This window comes from Phocoena phocoena, chromosome 17 (assembly GCF_963924675.1).
Source record: "Phocoena phocoena chromosome 17, mPhoPho1.1, whole genome shotgun sequence".
In the NCBI taxonomy this organism is placed as follows: domain Eukaryota; kingdom Metazoa; phylum Chordata; class Mammalia; order Artiodactyla; family Phocoenidae; genus Phocoena; species Phocoena phocoena.
In genome coordinates this window covers 1,358,530-1,381,977 of record NC_089235.1, presented here as the reverse complement: position 1 = coordinate 1,381,977, position 23,448 = coordinate 1,358,530, and positions in this window count along the sequence as shown.

The window sequence follows — 23,448 nt, the reverse complement described above, 5'->3', positions numbered from 1 at the left end:
AATGTGGGCCTTTTCAATAAACGTCCCTACGGTAGAAGTGACAGCTCTTAGGACAAAATCAGGGACTCGGTATTCTACACAGAGGGTAGCAAACCTGAGGAAGTCAGGGTCCTGGCAGGTGCAGGTGGGCACAGACCCAGCCGCCGCCCCCTCAGGGCTGGTGCATGCTTGACCTTCTGCAAGTCACATGACATCATGCTGCCCACACGCTGTATTTGTAAAACGGAACCACTGTCCTTTTATAGATTAAAAATTATTTTTAAATCTTAAAAACAATCGCGTGTCTTCGAAAACACATACACATACCTTTTCTATTCTTTGACTAGAAACATTTCTTTGTGTAAAATTAGTCTTAGGCCAGGATCCTGAAGTGTTTGTCCTTCCTTGGTTTGCCTAAGAATTGCACCCTGACAAGTCCCTTCCAGATCACACTGCTGTTTCTCATTTAAATAATTAAGGTGCTGATAAGAACCAACAGGACAAAGACAAAGGCCCCTGTGTGTTACCTGAGAAGCAGGGAGACGAGTGAAAAGATGAGAGAATCAGGCACATCGCCTGACCTGCAGCTTTGAAACGAGAAACAAGTTCTGAGGAGGGTGAAAATACTATTCAATGCCCACCAACAACACAGACACTTCACGGGGTGCGCCATTTATTAAGAACCTTCTCCCACCACGAAATAACCCTCAGAGAAACACACTGGGCCTTCTTAGGAATTAGCCCAATGCCTGAGGTCCCTGGAGCTATGAAATTCAAAACAAATAAATAAAACTGAAGAAATACATAATATGCCGGGCAACCTGGCTCAGCCTTAACAACTTTTCCTTGTATGAAAACTTTCAGAAAGAAATCGCTGTGAAGTTGATGTGAGCGTTCGCCCTACGGGTCGTGCTGTGATAGTTTAATCACCAGGTACACGGAATGGTGACTGATCCAATGACAGAAAGTCTCGGGGCTGTCCCTTCCGCCCCTTCCTCAGGTGCACGCACAAGCTCACACACACACATACGCATGCACACGCACATTATATTTATTTTTAAAAACTGAAATGCATTTAGACACTGATGAGAATTTAGAAGCGTCTCTCCCGCTCCTCTTGTATTTGAAGCTCTGATGCATGTCTTAAACCTACAATAGGCCCTATTTAGGCTAGGCTGGCAGAGACCCACAGGGACTGGGGGCCCTGCCTGCAAACCTAAGATGGGGGAGAATTACAGATAAAATACGATTTCATCCAAACCCTTTCCCATAAGAGATGCTGATGCCAAACCAGAACTGCTTTGAAGAGCATAATAAGAGAAAACTGGGTTAACTTTGGGTTTTGCTGCTTTTAAATGATGGTTAGTCTGCAGTGTCTGCACTTCTGAGTCCCCATAATGACTAGGTGCCATAAGAAGAGCGCCAGGCCCACCCCCAAGCTGCCTGGCAAACACTTATTGAGTGCCTACTGCATACCATGCACAAACCAACCGACCAGCAGCTCCTCGGGGACCTCTAAGACAGGCAATGCTTGGGGTACAGGTGGAATAAAAGGCAATACTCTGCTTAACGAGCAGTGTAAGGAAACGGTTTTCACCACGTTTCCCCTGCTTCCCAGTTTTCTTTCTCTCTTCCAGACAGGGGTCCTACAGCTTGGCATTCTTCTTTGAGAAATCTGTGACCACAGTTATAAATAACTAGCTATTTGCCCACAAAGGGACTTCTGTGTGGGAATCCGTGGGTGGTCAGGGCCCTGCCCACAAATCTCAAAGACCAAGAGGGAAATGGAGATTCTGCAGGGCAGGTAGCCCCAGCCAGACTCCTGGTCCCGTGTCCGTGCGGCCAGGCTACTCACGGGCCAGAGCACAAGCCTGGGTTCTGAACAGCTGAGCATCCCAGGACCCGGCCAGGCATCTGAACGCCATCCCAACACCAGAGCAAGTAGTCCCACTGGCCGAAAGCCTTACCTTCCGTTAAATGATAAGTAACAAACAAACTAATTAATATAATAAAACAGCTACTTGGACAGTGCAGATCCACAAAATAACCCCTGTCAAAAGTGAGGCTTTTGAAAGAAAAGACGGTTCTGCTTCTAAATTCTCTTCAGACCCCAGCTCTGCACTCACTGGCCCCAGGAGGCTGTTGCATTACCCACGGTGGCACTCACTCTCCTGCCTAAACTGGGCGGTCCACCTGCTCACCCACGAAACTGCTGCAGGCCCAAAGGCAAGGCACTTAGTGTGCACCGGGGCCATGGCCGGGGAAGGCCCCCGTCTCGTCAAACTCCTCCTTGGCCTACCCAGGAGGCACTTCTGACATCCACCCTCCTGCACACGGCCGCTGGCCTAATCCGGCAAGGGCTCGTGACCCCGTAGCGGCCACTGGGTGCAGGTCGGGGGCAGCTTCTGGAAACAGGAGTTTGTCTCCTAAGAGAAAGACACTGGGAGGGTGCACCAGCCCTTGACTCCCTCCGGACCTGACAGCTCAGGATGAACGTTGTCACACGGACGCTGAGAATGATCAGGGAGAAGGAAACAGCCTGGATATTGGTACACCTGCAGTGTCAGTGCAGCTGACCTCTGGAACTCTCATCGTATGAGGGTTGAATCAAGGGTTAACTTGCACGCAAAAGCTCCCTAATGACTCAGAAAACACACACTGTCCCCGCGGCCAAGGTACCTGCACCGGACACATGAGTCCGAGCTTCTCCAGAAAGCAGAGTTTGAAGGACTGGCACTGATCAGAATACCAGTCTTTGACTAAATGCCAATATTTATTTTGAAGGAAGTGTCGATTCACATGCAGTTCTGAGGAATAACGTGGAGGTTCTCGTGCACCTTTAGGCAGTCCCTCCAATGCAACATCTTGGAAAACCAAAGCACAAAACCACCACTTTTTCTAAATATATCAACTAATATATCACGTGATTTTTCTTCTTTAGCCTGTTAGTATGGTGTATAATCCAGATCTATTTTTGAATACTGAACCAGCTCTGCCTGTCCACTATGTTATGGTGTATAATTCATTTTATATAATTCTGATTTTATTTACTACAGTCTTGTTAAGGATTTCTCAGTCTGTATCCATGAAGGATATGGGTCTGTAGTTTTCTTTTGTTGTACTGTTTTGTCTGGTTTTGATTTAAGTATGATGAATTGGGAAGAATTCTTTCCTCCTCTATTTTCCAGAATAGAGTTTAAACAATTAATGTTAATTCTTCTCTAAAGGTTTGGTAGCATTCCTCAGGGAAACTATTTATGCCTGAAGATTACCTTTTGGGGATGCTTTTAGTTAGAAATTGGATTTCTTTAATAGTTGAAAGGCTACTCAAATTCCATATGTCATAAGGGGTAAGTTGTGGTCGTTTGTGCTTTTCAAGGCATCAGTCCATTCATCTAAGCTGTCACATTTATGTGTGTAGACTTGTCCATGTTACTCCCTTATTATCATCCTGATGTCTGCAGGATCTGTAGTAACATCCCCATTTCATGCCTGATATTGGTAATTTGTGCCCTCTCTCTCTCTCTTTTTTTTTTGGTAAGACTTATTAGAGGTTTGTCAGGATTGTTGATCTTTTCAAAGAAAAGCCTTCTCGTTTCATGGGTTTTCTTTATTGTTTTCGTGCTTCTAATTTCATTGGTTTCTGTCATTTTCCTTCCATTTGCTTTGTTTACTTTGCCAGGTTCTTGAGGTGGAAGCTTAGATCGTTGACTTGGAAATTTCCCTCTTTTCTGAGGTAAGCATTTCGTGCTATGAATGTCCCTCCCAGCGCTGCTTTAGCCACATCCCACACATTTTACTATGTGGCATTTTCATGCAGTTCAATGGACATTTTGTTTCTCCTGAGACTTCCTCTTTGACCCATGGACTATTTGAAAGTACACTGGTTAGCTTCCAAGTGTTTGGAGATATCCCCCATTTTGGATTTCTAGTTTGGCTCCATTGTGGGCAGCAAGCATTCTGTATGATTTTAATTCTGTTAGATTTGTTGATTTTGTTTTCTGACCAAGATATGGTCTCTCTTGATGTGTTGACTAGATCCTGTTGGTTGATGGTGCTGCTGAGTACTTCCGTATTCTTGGTGGTTTTCTGAATAGCTGTTCCATCAAGTGCGGAGAGAGGCATGTTGAAGTCTCCAAATACAGTTGTGGGGTTGTTGTTTCCCCTTCAGTTCTATCAAGTTTGTTTAAAAAATTATGCAGCTCTGTTGTTTGGTGCATACACATTTGGAATTGCTGTGTCTTCTTGGTGGCCCGACCCTTTTATCATAGTGCACTATCTCTCTCTGTCACTGGTCATTTTCTTTGCTCTGACATCTCCATTAACTGATATGAATATAGCTTTGATAGCTCCTTTTGATTAATGTTTGCATGATACATCTTTTTTCTTTCAATTTACCTATATCACCCATTTGAAATGAGTTTCTTGCAGGGATTATATAATTAGATCATTTAAAAATCACTGTGTCAATCTCTTTTAATTCATGCACTTAGATCATTTAAATTTAATGCAATTATTGAATTGTTAAGCCTGTTATTTTATTTCTTTCAGTTTATTCTGTTTTTCGTTTCTTTTTTTTCCCTTTCCTGCCTTCCTGTAGGTCACTTAAACCTAATTTTAGAATTCCAATGGGAGTGTATCCCTTTGTATGCCCTTCAGTGGTGGGCGTATAGAAATTCCCACAGTCTCCCGGGGTAGATGTTTTACTTTTGAGTGACGTGTAAAAAGGTCACATCATTTTTATATCCCCTTTCCTCCCTCACTAAAAATATAATCATCTTAAATATTTCTTCTTCTCACATTTAATGCCACGTGCAGAAGTTTTATAACGTTTGCTTAGACCATCAAATACAATTTGGAGAACTCAATAAGAGAAGGAAAACACACTGTATTTTCACATTTTCACTGTTTCTCCTCCATCCTGCCCTGCTTCCCAGTCCTCCTGGGACTCTGATGACTCAGAACTGGCCCCTCCAACTAGACTCCCTTCTCAGCATTTGCTGGTGTGTGTGGGTGTGGGCGGAATCAGTGGTTGTCCTCTAAAAGCTCTCTGTTCTGCAAGGCTCTCATCCCTGATCCTCATCTGCATCTCAGGTTCTGGATTATTCTGCCCCAGGTCTGGGATATGAGGAGAAGGGAAACCAGGGGCCCCTGCTCCTTGATGCTCTCAAGACTTGATGCCAAGTCCCTACCTGTCCACCCACCTGTCTCCAACTTTCAGTCTCCCTTCACATATTAGACATTTAAAGCCCATCGATTTCAGCTGTACTTTGTGGGAGGAACAGGAAAAGTGTGTCTAATTTATCCTGAAAGCAAAAGTGCCTCCTCCTCTCTCCACCCTTCTCCTCTGGTCACAGTCAGGGCAGGTTTTGGTTTTGCTTTTTGATTGTCTGGTTTAGTTTGTTCTTTTGCAAACAAGAATCACAGCATTTCTGAGAAGTAAAGACTTAATATTTTCCGAGTCTCAGAATGAATTCCCGATTTTCTGAGTGAAGCAGAGAGGCATCATGTAAATAAGCTAATAATTCAACCAATCTATCCTAAATAAATGATTCAAATTCATTATTAGCTCAGCCCAGCTCCCCTAAACAAACAAGTCACATAAGCAATATGCAAATAAACAAAGAGAAAATGAATAAATAAGTGAAACACTTGAGCCAAGATGCCCTAGGTCTGGGGTCCCCCCGTATCAGCGGGCCTCACAGGTAACATGCCTGGTCAGGGCCACCTTTTCTTCCTCTTTTATTTTTGCCTGGGCATTCAAGGGCAGGTATAAATGACTCTCTTTCCTACTAAAATTTGACCAGTGAACATCATATGTGCTTATTCACATCCAACAACGAGGCTCCTGCCCAAGACACAACCTCATCTCCACATGCAGGTAAGAGAAACATCCAGCACATGTGACGTGGGTGCCTCCCCAGAGCGTGCGTGAACGAGATTAGGGGAAGAACTCAATTTAACAAAGGTGTTTTCGACACTCAAGGTGTCAGGCTCTGCAGAGAATTTTGGAATTTAGGTCTCTCAGGCTGGCAGGATAAAGACTCCTTGGGGTGCACTGTTAGCTGAGCCGTGAAGGTGCTCAGCCTTCATGCTGAGGGTCCTGCCTCTGGTTCCTCCTCCGGCCTCAGGTCCAGACAGAGAGGGTCCCGTGGGAATGAAGGTCACACCCCGTGGGGCTCCGGTGTCATCACAAGTAGGAAGATGCAAGGCTGGACTCAGTATTCCTCTTCTGGCCTTTTCCTTCCCAGTCACCCGTGTATCAGAGCCACACGGAACACCAGAATTCACCAAATAAATGCTTCCAGAACCACACCTGGAGCTTTCAAGACATGCCCTTCCCGAGGCTTCCCCAGCACCAGTGAGAGGCAGCTCCTGCTGGGTCAGGGCCTGGGGGCCTTGACGCTTCTAAGGAGCGAGGAAGGCTCTGATGCAGGTCCCACCAGTTCCTTAGAATCCGGGGAGCTGCCAGCTAAGCACCAGTGGCAGCTCAGAGTCACAGCCATCGGGGTTGAGGTCAAGTCCCAGAGCTGAGCATCTGCAGAGGGGCTGGCGGGGCTTCATCCCCAGCCCCAGGCATAGAGATGGAGCAGGGCCTCATTCAGGGCCCACATGCCCGCATCCTTGTATCTCCCTATCCCCACAGGCCTGCATCCCTGCATCCCTGCATCCATGCATCCCCGAACATGAACAAGACCCCACCGGTGCCCAGAACCCCCAGCAAGGGGGAGGCACGCGCACAGTCCCCCAGCCACGGCCCCGCCTCTGGGTTCTGCTTCCCCAGGCAGCTGGTTCAGGAGGAAGGCCTGCTGCTCCGTTGCTGCTCGGAGAGCCGGCAGGGAAGCACGCGTCCAGAGGCCGAGCTGTGTGTCCAATCGGGGAGGGAGTGAAAGCCCCTTTCTTCCTGCTCTGGACTCCCGAGTTGCCAGTTCAGCTCCCCAGCCAAGCAGGAGGGGCCTGGCAGCTGGGCCGGAGCAGCAGGAACTCCCCACGCAGACAGCCAGTCTGCGGCTGGTGGCCCACAGAAGGCCACTCTGTTCCCGGCCCCCGAGAGCACCCACGCTGCACAGGCCACAGGAGGAGGAGACTCTGAAAGGAGTGTTTTTTTCCTAGAATACACAGTGCTCTTATTTCCTTGGTGGGGGCGGGGTGGGCAGTAAAACTGAGCCACGACCAGGTTGCCAAATGCAGGGGGAGTCAGCAAGGACACCTATCTCCTGGGCTGGGGTGGCTGGGACCCATCGCCAGGACAAACTTTGAACGCTTCAATAAATCATAATGAAATTAAAATAAGAAAGCATTTGCTAAACATGTCTGGTAGGAGGCTTTCATGCCGCTCTTTTTTTCCTACCAACTGCTGCTCGGAGAATCCACTGGGCTGTTGGAATTCAACAGAAGATGTGTATTTGTTTGAAGTGGGGAGGAAGAAAAGCAGTTCGTGCTCGGAGTCTTGGTTTACGTGGGTTTTTGAGGTCAAAGAAAATTCAATTGGTAAATCTCAGAGCATATGTTAGGTATAAAAAACAACAATTAAAAAAACCAACCAAGAATATATCTCCAGGATATGTGAATTCTTAACACGAAGGTCTATTGAAATTACCATATCATTTGTTTTCTCTTTCATTAAAATGTAAGAATCGATTTCCTTAAAAATCTGTGAAAAGAAGCCATCATTCTTTCATGAAACACACTCGTGAGCGCTGCCGGACAGGCAAGGACTCCAGAAGCCTTCGCCGTAGGGGGAACACCCCCTGGGGGCTTGGCTCCCTTCTCTGGAGGTTAGAAGTTGTGGTTTGTTTGGAGCAGGAAGTGGAACCAAGTGAGAGCAGAGGCCCCTTCCAGCCTGGAATTCGCCCCTTCGTGACGCCGGCCCGGCCTCCCTCGAGCCCCGGCCCTGACGGCCACCTCCGCCAGGAGCCTGTCTGCAGCCCGGGCCTGGCCGCCGCGTCCAAGTCAGGAGCAGTGGGCGGGCTAGGCTGCGGCCTTCCCTGTGCTGTCTGTGTCCCAGGCTCCCATCAGGGGCCGAAGGGGGTGCCCTGGACACTCAGTGCTGAAGTCCTGACCCCAGGACCTCAAAGGGGATGACTTGGAGACAGGCCTTTAAAGAGATGATTAAGGTAGAGTGAGGTCACTGGGGTGGGTCCTGACACAACATGAACCGTGTCCTTGTAAGAAGACGAGATTCAGACCCAGACACACAGAGGGAGACGTGTGAAGATGCAGGAGGACACAGCCGGCCACGAACCCAGGAGAAACCTGCGCTGCCAACCCTTTATCTCAGACTCCCGCCTCCAGAACTGCGAGAAAACACACGTCTGTGACAATTGTTACAGCCTCCCGGCAAACAAATGGCCTCTCATGCTCTGTGACACCCAGCTCCTAGCTCGGGCAAAGGAGGACTCAAAACTTGCTTATTGGTGACTCAGTTTGCTATATATAATACACAATAATGTAAATACATGTAATGGCGTATATAGTACATAAAATACATATAGAATTATATAAAGTAATACAGCTATGTATTACATAATTAATGTATAACATATTATAATTATATATTATGTATTATAATGTATATAATACATTAAATTTATGTAATACATATAGAGTAATACATTATGTAATATAATACTATATGCATTACATAGCATGATATTAAATATATGCACAGAGGAAATAGGAGTGTGAAAAAGAGAGTTGCCATTTTAGGAGAACCGCACAAATATACTGAGTCCTAAAATCTTTCTATAAGTAAGATGCTTGTAAACTTTTTAAAATAGAAACTAAAAATCTAGCAGCCTTCCATTGGACTTCTGCTTCCAGAAAGATGTAATAGACATGTTTTTCCCTTTTCTTCCTGCTAAGTACATATAAAAATAAACAGCATATACAACACAAACCTAAAGGTAGAGCGGAGAAGGTGCGCCGCTCAAGAACTCAGGACCCAAAGGAAACGGTGGCGAATTCCATGGGTTTCCTCTTTGCCTTGCATCCCAGCCCCGGAGCTGAAGAACCGGCCACCCAGAAGTGTGAACAGGCACAAACCAGAAAAGCCCCAAGAAAAGCCTGCCATCTCCAGCCAAGGGGCTGGAAAAGGGGCAGCCTGTCAATAAGGAAAGTGTCTAGACAACAAGTGCTCCATTCTTGCCAAATGCCAGAGGAAAACTGTGGCCCCAACCCCACCAGCAAAGGCACAGGGAGGGGCCTGCTCCCCGTTCCATCCAAGTGTAATGAGATGCCCTGGACACTTTGCCAGGGTGTGTCACAAAAGGCCAAGTAATGAGTGGGCTGGGAATTGCATCCTGAATGGGGGTATGAAGACCCCCCCCCACTCCCCACTGGGGTGATGCCAGTGTAGCCAAGTGGGGAGCAGTAACAAGGCACCCTCAGCATCCGGGCCAGGCTGGTGTCGCTGGAGGCCTAGTGGGAGCCAGACTCCCACATTTAACCAGCTGTACAAGGAGCCTTTCCTCCCTTGGTGCCAGTGAAGGTGCCAGTGAAAGCCAAGGGGGGACCCTGAACTTCTAACCTCATCTGGCAGGACCCAGGCAGAGGCCCCTTCCCCCTGCTGGAGTGATGCGGAGGAGTGATGCAGCTAAAATGGAAGATTTAAATAAAATTCAGATCTCATAACATAATACCAAAAGTGTCCAAATTTCAGTTGAAAATCACTCATTATACCAAGAATCAAGAAAATTTCAACCTGAATAAAAAGTAAGACAGTCAACAGACACCAACACCAACATGCCAAGATGTTAGAATTATCTGACAAAGATTTTTAAGCAGCCACCATAAATGTGCTTCAATGAGCAAGTACAAACACACTGGAAACAAATGAAAGAACAGAAAGTCTTAGCAAATAGAAGATACAAAGTAAAACAAAAGGGAAATTTAAAATAGAAAAATACAATAACTGAAAAAAAATTTTAAACTCAGTACATGGACTCAACAACATGAGGACAAAGGAAGAATCCATTAACTGGACAGTAGACAACAGAAATTACCCAATCTGAGCAATACCATAAAAAGTAGAAAAAAGAAAAGAAAAAGATGAACAAAGTCACAGGGAACTGTAGGCAGATTTAAAAGAAAATTCTCACATTCATGGCATGAGTCCCTGAAAGAAAGGGGGAAGAAAGTGTCTGGAAAACTATTCAATGAAATAATGACTCCAAAATCTCCAAATTTGGCAAAAGACATAATCCTACAGATTCAAGAAGCTGAGAAAATCCCAAACAGGATAAGCCCTAAGACATCCATTCCAAGAAACATCATATTCACATTACTAAAATGTGAAGGCAAAGAAAAAAATCTTGAAAATAGCAGGAGAAAGAACACTTTTTCTCTAGGGGAAAAACAATTTGAATGAGAGTGAAGTTCTCTCCAGAAATTAGAGTCCACAGTATTTTTTAAGATGTAAAAGAACTATCAACCTAGATTCCTATACTCATGAAATACCCTTCAAGAATGAAGGGAATTCAAAGACTTTCTCAGATGCAGAAAAAAATTGCTGCTAGCAGAACTAACCCAACAGAATAGCGAAGTGAAGTTCTCTAGACAGAAAGGAATTTCTGAAAGAGGGAAACTTGGAAGGGCAGGAAATGAGAACAATGCAAAGAGTAAAAATATGTATCTAGACAATACAGATCCTTCTCCTACTGAGTTTTCTAAATTACCCTTGATGGTTAAAACAAAAAGTTGTAACACTTTCTGATGTGCCTCTAAAAATATGTAGAGAAAATATACAATACAATTGTATTTTAAACAAGGTTATAAATGGGATATAAAGGGAGGTAAAGTTTCCAAACTTTATTCAAACTGGAAAATACTGACACCAGTAGACAGGGATTAAAACAACAATAACAACAACTTACAGAAAGCGATACATTTAAAAACACTGAGATAAATCAAAATGGAACTCCAAAATGTGTTCAACTAACCCAGAGAAAGCCAGAAAAAAAGACACAGAGAAAAGAAAAAATATACGTAAGTAGAAAAGAAAAATGAAACGGTAGGTTTAAACCATAACAATTAATAATTACATTAAGTGAAATGATGTAAATACAGCACTTAAGAGACAAAGATTGGCCCAGTGGATTGAAAATTGTGACACAACTATATATTGCCTTCAAGAAACTATATAGGAAAAGATGTATCATGCAAACATTAACCAAAAGAAAGGAGCTCTCAAAAGCTATATTCATATCAGCTAATGGAGATGTCGGAGCAAAGAAAATGACCAGTGACAGAGAGGAACAGTGCAGTACAATAAAAAGGGTCAGGCCTCCAAGAAGACACAGCAATCCCAAATGTGTATGCACCAAACAACAGGACTGCATAATTTTTTAAACAAACCTGATAGAACTGAAAGAGCAAACCCACCACAGTATTTGGAGACTTCAACATGCCTCTCTCCGCACTTGATGGAACAGCTATTCAGAAAACCACCAAGAATACGGAAGTACTCAGCAGCACCATCAACCAACAGGATCTAGTCAACACATCAAGAGAGACCATATCTTGGTCAGAAAACAAAATCAACAAATCTAACAGAATTAAAATCATACAGAATGCTGGCTGCCCACAATGGAGCCAAACTAGAAATCCAAAATGGAAAATAACCTCCAAACACTTGGAAACTAACCAATGAACTTTTAAATAGTCCACGGGTCAAAGAGGAAATCTCAGGACAAATAAAATGTCCATTGAACTGCATGAAAATGCCACATAATAAAATGTGTGGGATGTGGCTAAAGCAGCGCTGGGAGGGACATTCATAGCACTAAATGCTTACCTCAGAAAAGAGGGAAATTTCCAAGTCAATGATCTAAGCTTCCACCTCGAGAACCTGGCAAAGTAAACAAAGCGAATGGAAGGAAAATGACAGAAACCAATGAAATTAGAAGCATGAAAACAATAGAGCACACCCATGAAATAAGAAGTTTTGTTTTTTTAAAAAATCAACAACCCTGACAAACCTCCTATAAGACTTACAAAAAATAAAAGAGAGAGAGAGAGGTCACAAATTACCAATCAGGCGTGAAATGGGGATGTTACTACAGATCCTGCAGACATGAAAATGATAATAAGGGAGTAACATGAACAAGTCTACACACATAAATGTGACAACTTAGATGAGTGGACTGATTCCTTGAAAAGCACAAACGACCACAACTTACCCATTATGACATATGGAATTTGAGTAGCTTTTTAAGGAAACTATTCCTTAACTATTAAGAAAATCCAATTTGTAACTAAAAGCAACCCCAAAAGTTAATCTTCAGGCACAGATAGTTTCCCTGAGGAATGCTACCAAACCTTTATAGAAGAATTAATTGTATAGAAGAATTGATTGTATAAAATCTATTCTGGAAAATAGAAGCACCAAATTATACCTCCAGGCGGGATGAATAGCCAAGTCTGAGCAACTGCCAGGGGCCAAGAAGATGCAGGATCCCTGAGTCCCCCAGCATCTGGAGGGGCTGTTCTAAGCCTTTTGAATAACTGACAGAGTCACCGTGTTTATGAGAAAGCAGGTAAGAAGAAAACAATTAACATAGAATCTGATAAGCATTCCAAAGCAGACATATGAAGGGCACCGATGAGGCCACAGGCAGGGGTAAGATACAAAACACAAACATTTTGGATTATAATAAACTTTAAAGTGCTTTCCTGTCAGATCTTTTCAGGAATTGCACACGTAGTAATCTGAACCATTAAAAGGTTGGAGGATATTAGTGAAGAACTAAGTCTGTGCTGTAATTAGCACATAGATTTGCACGTAACGCATAACTGAACACAGAAACACGTCGAGGTAGCCCCAAGCCTTGGGTGTGTTATACATTTTAAGCAAATAATTCTTCATATCTTTAGAAACTTAAATTGCAACTGCGTAGGATGTGTGACATGGGGCAGCCTGACTCGATGAGGTTTTGCTATAAACACCAATGAATTTTTGATCTTTTTGAGAAAAGAGGATTCCTTGCCACGAAGTGAGGTCGAGTCTAAAACATCATATAAAATGTGATCAACTATACAAAGTAATCAAGTGTGCTCATGTACCCTCACAAATAGATGTTTACTTTTCAGATTCTGGTCTTCGCCTTGAACTTCTCTGGCAGGAAGAAGTCCGCTTGACAAGGCATATAATAGCATAAACTAAATCTGTCCTCGGCCGAGAAGTCAAAGCCTCTACAGAGCAGCCTCGGAGCAGGACCCGGGCTGCATTGCGAGCTCCCACGCTGGAAACACTCCACAGTGCGTCCTGTGGAAACAGCATTCTCTACCCAGAAGGCACCACCCACCACATCCGTCTTCCAGGGGAAAGGCTTTCCAGAGACCACAGGCCAGTAAGAAATGGCAAGTGACACACGAGGCACCAGCATCAGAGAACAAGTGGCCCCTGGGGATGGGTAAGCCAGTGAGACTGTGGCTGCAGTCATGCCGGCATACGCACGCCCATCACAAACATGACACAGGTGTGCATCATGCACACACACACGCATCCACGTGCACACACGCACAGGTGCACACACGCACAGGTGGCACAGGAGCAGCCACCAGTGCACTTGGAAAGGACACAAAGCCCCTGTGAGGTGAAGCTCACCCTTTGCCCCCAGCGTGAGGCAACCACGCCTCTCCGGGCCTCAGCTTCCTCCAGTTCAGCTCAGAGGGGAAAACAACCTACCGCCCAGGGCTCACCTGAGGTCGGATGCTGCAAAACAGATAAAATGCCAAGAGTGCTGTCTGGCACACGGTCAGTATTGAATAACCGTAGCTTGTTCTTGAAAGCAAGATGTAGATGTTTCCTGCCACCTTTCTGGTGCCTACCCTCCACCTCCAGGATTCTACCTGTCAAAACACGCTTCCCTGGTTATAAGTGCTGGCAAACTCCGATTAGTCAAGCTCAGAATTTGTTCTCAGGAAATCTTTACCCTTAACCGACTTGTCCAGGCCCTCGGCTGTGTTTCCAGATGCTCAGCACCCTTGATTCCACCTCCAGGAGAGGAAGGGCTCTCCCTTCCTGCTGGTCCCTGTCCCCTGCCCCAGGCACAAATATCTGGGCAGCGCAGGGCAGGACCGAGGCAGCCCGGCCGCAAGAGCGATGCCTCACAGGCTCAGGGGACCGCTCTGCTCCAAGGCTCCTCCTGGAAAAGCACCAGCTATTTTTGAGACAAAGTACTTCCTCAAGCCCGAGAAAGTCCACATTAGTAAAAGCACGGGGACCGCCTGCCGGCTCTCCCTCGGTGACCTCCCTCCCGGTTATTTTCAGCAGTTCCTCTCTCCGCACCAGCCCACAGAGGGAGGAAGTGATCGTGTCCCCAGGGCGACGGTGTGACCTCACGGCTCCTGCGGCCACACGGTCCCAGGGGGTCACAGGGCGGCGCGGGAATCAGTCTCCCGCCCGGCGAGCGGGTCTGCACCACGGGACGCGGCCGAAAGGGTCTCAGCCCTGGACACGGCCCTGGGGGAGGGCAGCCGCCCAGCGCCCTGTATGTAAGAGTCACCCAGGCCGCCTATCTCCCCTCGCCCTCGGGGGTTTCCTAACGTGCGTGGCCGAGCCCCACGGGACCACATCCCGCGGAAGCCACCAGCCTGTCTCCTCCCTCCCCGCAGGGCCAAGTCCCCCGGAAAGAGGTGCCACTTCTCCTCCGGGTCTGTGCTGTCGCGGACCTGCTGTGACAGGGTGGCCGGGGCTGGGGGTCGGGCCACGGCCTGGGGGCAGCGGTGCCCATTCCAGCTCTTCCAAACGAGGGAGGATGCTGAGCTGAGCTGAGCCCAGATCACCAAACGCAGACCCGGGAGCTGGCAGCTGGCTGTGGCTCTCAGCCATGGCGACGTGGGCACAGCTGGCTCAGCCCTGCTGTCACCCACGGCCCCGGGGCAGCGCTCCCCACAGGCCTGGGCCTCGGCCGCCGCTGCCCCTCTCTGCAGTGTCCTCCAGATGCCTTTCCTGTTCCCTGGGGCCTCTTTTCCCGGGAGGCCTCTCCCCTGACCCCTGGTGCCCGTCAGGCTCTCACACGGTGCACGTGTGACTCGTGGCTGGTCTCCTGCAGGTCTTAGAGCACCACCCGCACGCTGAGCTGGCAGAGACCCAGAAACAACCCGCCGGGTTAAAACAGACACGGTGGTTTCCCTTGGATCCGAGGTGAGCTCCCAGCCGCGGGCGGCTCTGCTCCATGGGACCCTTCAGAGACTGAGACCCTCCACGTGAATTCCCCTCTGTCCCCGCAGAGCTGGGACCCTTCAGACTTGAGACCCTCCGTGTGAATTCCCCTCCATCCCCACAGAGCTGGGTCCGGGCAATAGGAAGACTCTCCGTCCCAGAAAAGGAGTAAAGAGGAGAGACGGGGGCTGTGCATGCACCACTTTCTGGGGGGCCTCCCAGGCTCAGCTGAGCCGTGAAGGAGTGGCTGATGGGTCCACACCACACAGGGGCCAGCTGAGGTCAGCAGAGGGGACGCGAGCCTCCGACCTTGCGTCCGGCAGGAAGTCGGGATGACAGAGCTGTGGCCCCGGGGACAGGGTAACGGATGCAGAGCAGTCCTGGCTCAGGTCCAGCCCTGCCTCTGATTGGCTGGTTTGTGCATTATTCTGACCATGGGCTTCTCCCCCCAGAAGATCAGGAAATGCTTCCGAGGGTACCGCTGAGGAGGGAATAAAGTAATGACTATGAAGCAGACTGGGATCCAGGGGCTGTAGGAACGTGGCTGTGACCTGGGCCAGACAAAGGAGGCACCGAGCCCCAGCTCAGGGCACACGGGTTGGGGGAAATCTGCGTTTCTCTGAGTGAGCCAAGGAGAAAAATAAACCTAGGCATTTCGTGACCATCTTAGAGGCAACATTTGGACTGTTTCACAGTTTCTCTCTTTCCAACGCTGCTGTAAATGTAAACACATCTGTGCGATGCCTCACAAAGACCCAGCAGGCTCAGAAGTCTGCGGCCTCAGAGGAGAAGGACCAGGGCCCGCATCCAAGCAGTTCTGTCCCAGAGATGACCCGGCCAGTCAGAGGTGGCAGGGGAACGGGGGACCAGCCGGGTTCAACCCACCACCCACTTGGAAGGAAAGCCGGGGCCCTGTCGTGAGAGGGAGACGGTGAGGGCGCCCAGGGCCAGCTGGAGAGGACACCCCTCTGGTGGGAGCGGAGACTGCCCTTTGCGGTTCTCATCAAAGAGCAATTTTTCAGCAACTCTTAAGAGAATAACTCCGAAAGTGCCTCAAAATATATTTGGTTATACGAAACTCACAGTTCTCCTACTAGAGCTGGCATTGTTTGCACAGCAAAGCCTCACACCAGACCTTCCGCAAAGTCGGGACCAGGACCCTGGCATCACCAAGAGCGTTTCCGAGTCCCTTCCCTGCACTGCATTTCTCCATGACCCAGAGCTTTACTCATAGAAAGGAAGTGGGGAAATGAACCATTTTTAAATCTAAATAAGGACTGACTTGACCAACTATTACCAGATTATGTGGACACACACACGTAATGATACACATCCACGACTGAAACAAGACTTTGAAACAGAGACTTCTAAGAACTTGATTTCCAGAACAAGAAGAAACACTGCAGAATTGAATCAATGTGCAAGGCTCTGCAAACTGGCTCACTTTTGTTTAAATGCAAGGTTCTCCGACCACCGAAGAGAGGCCACACCTCAGTCCTCAGACTGAATGAGAAATGAATGCGCCAGAGCTCGGCCGATCCCTGAGAACAGCCCTCCATCCACCGCAAGGAGACAACCTGAATCGCTCTCTTTCTACTGAGATTGACGTCTCCTCTCCTCTCCCGAGTTCCTGCTGGTCCCACCCCATCCCTAATCCCAGCAGCATCCACACTCCCGGCCACAAAGCCGGCTTCTCAGATGCAGCATTGCCTTCCGCAGAAAACCAATCCATCAGTGCCACGGTGATTATAAGACAACGCTGCTTAGCCGGGGATTTAGCCTGTCTCTCCTAAGACAGTGGTCTCATTAACCGCACGCTCTAAGACCAGTGTTAGTCACACTTCGTTTCATAGGTTCCCAGGTCTGAACTGAACGTTTCTGTTTCAGGGGAATCCAAAAAGGTACAACAATCGTGACATTTCACTGACATGGAGTCAGTTGATAGGCGAATGCTGGAGACGTTGGGGAAAGGAGCAGAATCAACAGCAGGCTTGGTCCCGTGAGCCCTTTGCCTACAGTGAGTCCCAAACAGTCAGGCGAGCTATAAGAGATCTGCCAGCAGCAGAACCTGACCTCAATCAGGAACTGATTTCACCAGGGATGAACCAAGAAGAAGGAGGAGGAGGAGAAGGAGAAGGAGGAGAAGAAGGAGAAGAAGGATGTATTTGATTCCTCCTAAGCGCTCCCTGAACAAAGTAAATTCAAATGTGTAAAATCTTATTAAAGGAAAGAATCCGTCGGCTCTAACCCTCCGAGTGTAGCAAACTGTGCTATTTCTACTCGGTGTAAAACCCACTGTGGGATGTAAAAGAGAAAGTGAAGGTTCTTCTCATCTTGAGGCTGAAATCCACCGAGCTCTAAAAAGTGATGACGAACAGCCAGAAGATTGTAGGAAACTAATTATCTACAAACTCGAACCAAACTCTGACATGTCGAATGATGTCATTATAACTGAAGCTCTAGCTGGGACTCTTTATTGTTTAACTGGATCCCTCTTCAGCACAGGATGTGATATCACCTCGCAGAATACAATACGGTTCAAGGTAGGCAGATGCCCAGAAACAATGGGGACGAAAAAAATAGAAAACCTATTTCCAAAGTTTCAAGGATGTCATTGAAAAGGACACGTGAGTTTAAGCTAAAAAAACTGAAGGGAATTTGGTGTGCTTTTTGGAAACATTATAAAGATTCTTCTTCTTGTCCGAGAGAAAACACTTCCTCTGCTGACACAGGAAGGAAGGGTAGGTGGACTCCCTGACGGCAGCTGGGGAAGACGTGAAAATGTAGAAAGTTCGTGAAGGATGACCTCTATTTTCTGTCTGTAGTAATAGGCGAGGCTGCATGCTCAGGTGTGACACCTCAGAGCACCGAGAGGGACAAAGGAAAGTAGCAACAGCTCTCACAAGTCACTGAGAGAAACAACTGTCCCACCGTGAGTTATTATTAGAATGAGTTTTTGTTGCTGTTGTTTAAGTGACAACGTGTATTCCAGGGCAGGCTCTCAAGGCCATGTGCTCTCCTGTTTGTAGGACAGTCACATGCGTGCCCTAAGAGCAGTATTCTGAGATGTGCGGGAGAGGATGTGACCCTTTATTCATTTCTCTGCTTCCAGAGTGTCATGGGCATTGCCCTTAAACGTGTGCCTGGTTAAGCGGAGTTGGGGATTAAATTCTCTGGTTTTGACTGAACTAGCCCTGAAAAAAAGGACAAGTAGGTTGAAATCATTTCTTCGCAGAAACCCCGATCTGAGGGTAACAGTGACACAAAAGGCACAAGCCCACGAGCAGGGAACAGAGGAGCCCGGCCCCCTCCCATGGAGCTCTCCCACGAAGAGCAGGATGATCTAGTCAGATCTGCAAGAAGCTGGCCACAAAGAAACACACATTTATAAACTAGAAAGATTCTCCCATTTATGAGATGACGAATGAATCATTGGAGAGGAAGCTTGAACTGACAGCGCACTGGGATTTACAATATAAACTAATGACAGCATGAGCATAAGACAATTAAAAGTAAGCGCATACAATGGAGAGAATAATATTTACAGTTTTTTAAGACATTTAAGGGTTGGGAATACTCAACACAGTACTTTATTTTTAATTAACTTAACGGGAAATCTTTGTAAATCTCACTTGGGGTCTGTTGCTTCATAGTAAGAGAAAAAAAGCCAAATAGCTTTGGGGCAACACTTGCTCTTCCTGGAGACGGTATGTCAAGATTATAAATCATTCATTCTTCAGCAAATGCAACTGGAAGATGCACATAAAATAGCTATGTTCGTTTGAAGCATTAAAGATTGAGTGCACCCCGTTCCAGTCGGGGGACTGGCTGCCCCACTTTGCTGGATGGTATGCATTGCTCAGGGTAGGCGATGTGTAACATGCGACCCCAAGCTCCAACGCTGTAGAGCAGTGAAGATCTTCCACTCACTCAGTGTCCACACAAGGTGCCCCTGACCAGGACGCTCTAAGCAGTGTCTGTCCTCCAAGGATTTACCGCGGAGCCCCAGCCTCCAGAAATGTGTACCCCACCCCCTGCCCAGCCGCTCGAAGGGGACCACGCAGAGATCAGCGGTGTGGCCAGGCCGGGGCAGCCCCTCTCACTTCTGCCTGCGTCCCGCTAGCCAGGACCCGGTGATACGGTCCTGCCTTGACGCGAAGGGCTGAGAAGGGTGGTCTCCCCACAGGGCCAGGAGGAATATTAAGGGTGCGCTGCTAACCGTCACCACGTATGTCTAACACGTCTCAGCTTACGGCGCTTGATCAACAGTGTTTCAAGAGAAAAATGCTGAGTCTCTAAATAATAGAGACACCAAAGAAAGTATATTCTCACACAAAAGGAAGTAATAAATGAAAAGACTGTTCTACTGAAAATAAAATGTGAAGCTGTGAAGCTCTGACCACAGTGAAAAAACAAAACAAAACAAGAACCTCTGAGTGAGGCTATAGAGACAGCACCGGACAATTAAGTAAGTCATTTGTAGGCTTTAGTGAGGAAGTCAGTTCAAAGTGACCAAAGCCAGTAGTGTAGTCAACTTGATAAAAACGGAGACTTAAAATGCTACGGAACTTTGACAATAACTCACAGCGAGGGAGGGTGGGGACATGATGGTGGACCCTTCTGTGTTGCACTGATGCTTCCTGCTCAGAGCACCGCAGAGAATGCAAACACTCTCAAGGTCCGGGATGAGCTGTGAGTCATCTGTTTTCCTCAGAGACAGGCATCCCAGCTTCGCCTGCGTTTTCTGTGACGAGCAGCTCGACTAACAGATGCTGGCGCCACTTCCGGCAGGGGGAGGTGTGGGTGAGCAGTAAAAACTCAACAACCCACGGACGACAACACGCTCAGGAAATGTGGAATAGATGACCGCTTCCTAATCTAATGGAGGACATCTGTGAGAAAGCTACAGCAAACAGCACGTGCGATGCGGAACAATGGGCACCTTCCCTCCGACACAGGAAGCAAAGCGAGGGTCCGCTCTCGCCACCGCTCTTCAGCATCACGCTGGAAGGGGGCAAAAGCAGGGACCTCTCTTTGTTCCCTGTGTTGGAGGGAACGTGCCCAATGCTGATTTAAAAAGGCATACAGATTGGAAAAGAAGAAGTAAAAATGCCTTTATTTGTAGAGAACACGATCATCGATGTAGAAAATCTTAAATAATCTACAAAAAATCTAGTAGAAGAATATATGAGTGTGGCATGTTTCCAGCATACAAGATCAGTGTACACATATCAGTTATATTTTATGTACTATCAAAGAACAGTTGCAATATTAAGCATTGCATTTACATTAGCATCAAAAATACTATAGATACATGTACACATGCTCCGATGTGTACACTTAAAACCTCAAGACAATGCTGAGAGAAAGTAATGAAGACCTACATAAATGGAGAGATGTACCGTGCCCACGGATCAGAAAAATCAGTACCTTAGTGAAGACGTCAGTTGTACCCAAATTGCTCTATAGATGTGATGCAACATCTCAGCAGGATTTTGTTTCTCTGGAAATTGACAAGCTGATTCTAAAAGTCATATGAAATGAAAAGAATGTTAATTAAAACAATTTTGAAAAAGAGCAACATTACAGAATTTACACCCCCTGATTTGAAGATTCACTATAAAACTACAGAAATGAACACAGTGTGATACTGGCCAGAGAATAGCCACAGTGATCAATGGAACAGAATAGATAGTCCAAAACTAAGCCCACGTGATGTAAGTATTGGACAAAAATGCCAGAATAATTCAATGGAAAACGAAGGGTCTTTTATAAGAATCAGATACCCATATGAAAAATAAGGAACATTAACCCTTACCTCAGACACATACAAAAATTAACTGAAGGAAACCGGCGGTCTAAATGTAAGAGATAAAACCATAAACCACGTAAAAAATACAGGACAAAAATCTTTATGGTTTTGGATTGGGAAAATATTTTTAAGCAGCACACGAAAAGCATGAACCGTAAAATCATATTGTGGTAGACTGAGCTTCGTCAAGACTCAAAACTTTTGCTTTTCAAAGGCCATAGTGAAAGAATAAAAGTCACAGACTTTATTCTGATAGCGGTGTTCCATTCCTAATACATAAAGAACACTTACAACCTAATATTAAAAAGAAATTCAATTCAGTAGTCATTGGAAAATGCAAATGAAAATCACAAGGAGTCTGCACTACACACCCACTAATGACCAAACTTAAGAAGGATGGCAATCCTGAGTGCTGGTAGGACCGGGTGCAAGGGAGCCCTGGGCAGATCCCAAGTCCCTGGAGGGCGATTCAGACAGCACAGTGGCCAGAGCCAGGCTCTGGGCCCGGGACCCAGCGGGCCACGGGAGGAAGCCCAGTGGGTTCCTCAGGACATCATGGGCAGCTCCGTGAGGCTTGGAGGGTCAGCTCCCTTACTCAACCTGCTGACTGATTACTGCTGTCACAGTAATTACTTAGCACAGGCCACTCCGTAGTTTCCAGCATCAGAAGCATATGTAAGACGTGAGGGCCCCAACCTCAGCAGACCTCGGGTATCTGCCTTCCCCGCCACTCACTTGCTTAAGGTTCCCAAAAATTACCTAGAGATGTGTTAAGAGCAGTGAGTGTTTGGTGTGTATACTCGGAAAATGTCTTCTTCGCTCCCCAGCCCCCTAAAGGCCCTGCTGTACATTCACAGGGGTCTCCAGGACGGGGGCTGCGGAGGAAGGGGCTCGGGGTTCCTCCCACTCAGGCGACTCCTCTCCCTGAGTGTGGACCACGGAGCCTGGGCTGTGCTGGCAAACGCAGAAGGATGACAGACAGGTGCCAGACAAAAGGATTCAGAGATAAAAACAGACACAAATGCGGGGAGAGGGATCATGTAATTCACAGTCCAGTGGGGAGGAGAGATCAGAGAAGGAGAGTCATCACTCAACGTGGCAAGCGCTGGAAGGGTAGTCCCGAGGCAAAGAAGGAGGACAGAGGCAGGAGGGATTCACTCACAAGAGGGGCCTCAGGGGATGGGGTGAGGCCTGGCAGCAGTCCTAGAGGGAGACGCCCCGTGCTGTCAGGGGGCTGGGGGAGCGGCACAGGGGAGAGAAAGCGGTGAGAGACCAGAGGAGGGTCACCTGCCCGAAAGGTTGGCTCAAGTCCCCACAGAACTTCCCATTACTCGCCCTACAACATAAAACTGGTACAAATGAATAAAAATTATGTAGATAACTAACCTTTATATTCTCCTTTCATTCAAGTAATTTCATAATAGACTTGTAATATACTTGGAAATCAATTCTGTGATGTCATTTCCCACAGCTTCCAAACGCCTCCATCATAAAAGGTCCACACTGAGGGAAACACTTTCATCAATTCGACGTCCAAGCTCTTTATTATGGCAAAATTCCAATTAATTGTGAGTCTAAGAGAAAACTGCTTGCACACAAAATTAAAGGAAGCAGTTATAACTCTCATAGGCACTTTAACGTACTTTTGTATTCACGAAAGCACCCATCTCAAAGCTGCTTGAACTTTGGAAAGCTCTATGATCACTCCATGCACAGCACAGATTCAGCCCAGTTTTGGATTATTCTATTACTGATTGATTTGATATGAGGTAACTGTTCAGGCCTAATTGCCTCTCTTGGAAAAAGCCCTCGGGACGCAATGCTGCATCTCCTCCACGCAAGCAACAAAATCTATGGACAGAAATTACAACCGGCTCTGAGATGCACTCAGCAGACTCTATCAGGCCCGCAGCTCGTTCTAAGGTCTACAAATATTAAGTTCAGAATGTCACAAGAATGCAGAGAACGCTCTGAGGTTTGCCAGTATGTGGACAAAAGAAGCCCCTAGTAAGTACCTGCTTTCCCTGAGAGAGGTTTGCAAGACCATATGGTGAGGCCAGTTCCACAATGCTCTCAGAGACATGAGAGAGACGCTATGGTGAATTTGTAAAGTTTTGGCTAAAAGAATAACATAGAAGAAAGACCGGGGGGAAGGGGAGCTGGGAGTAGGACGCGTCACCAAGGTTTCTCGGCAGGTGCAGGACCTCTGCTGCTAGAACAGATCTGACTCCTAATCGGCCTTCTGTGGCACTGCCCTTCCATTAGCTTTTCCACTTTAAGGGAACACACATGGCGGGGCCCAGGCCTGAAGCTTATGAAGGAAGAATGGATTTGCTCCCCAAAGGTGCTCGAGAAGCTTCCAGTGCATGAGGTCTTCCCAGACGCCTGAACTCGCCCAGAGAGGAGGTTGCTCCCCAGACACGCCAGCAGGGAGTCTGTTCAGCACACCTGGTAGGGACGGGAGCGGCCCGTGGCTCCCCTTATTAGCCCC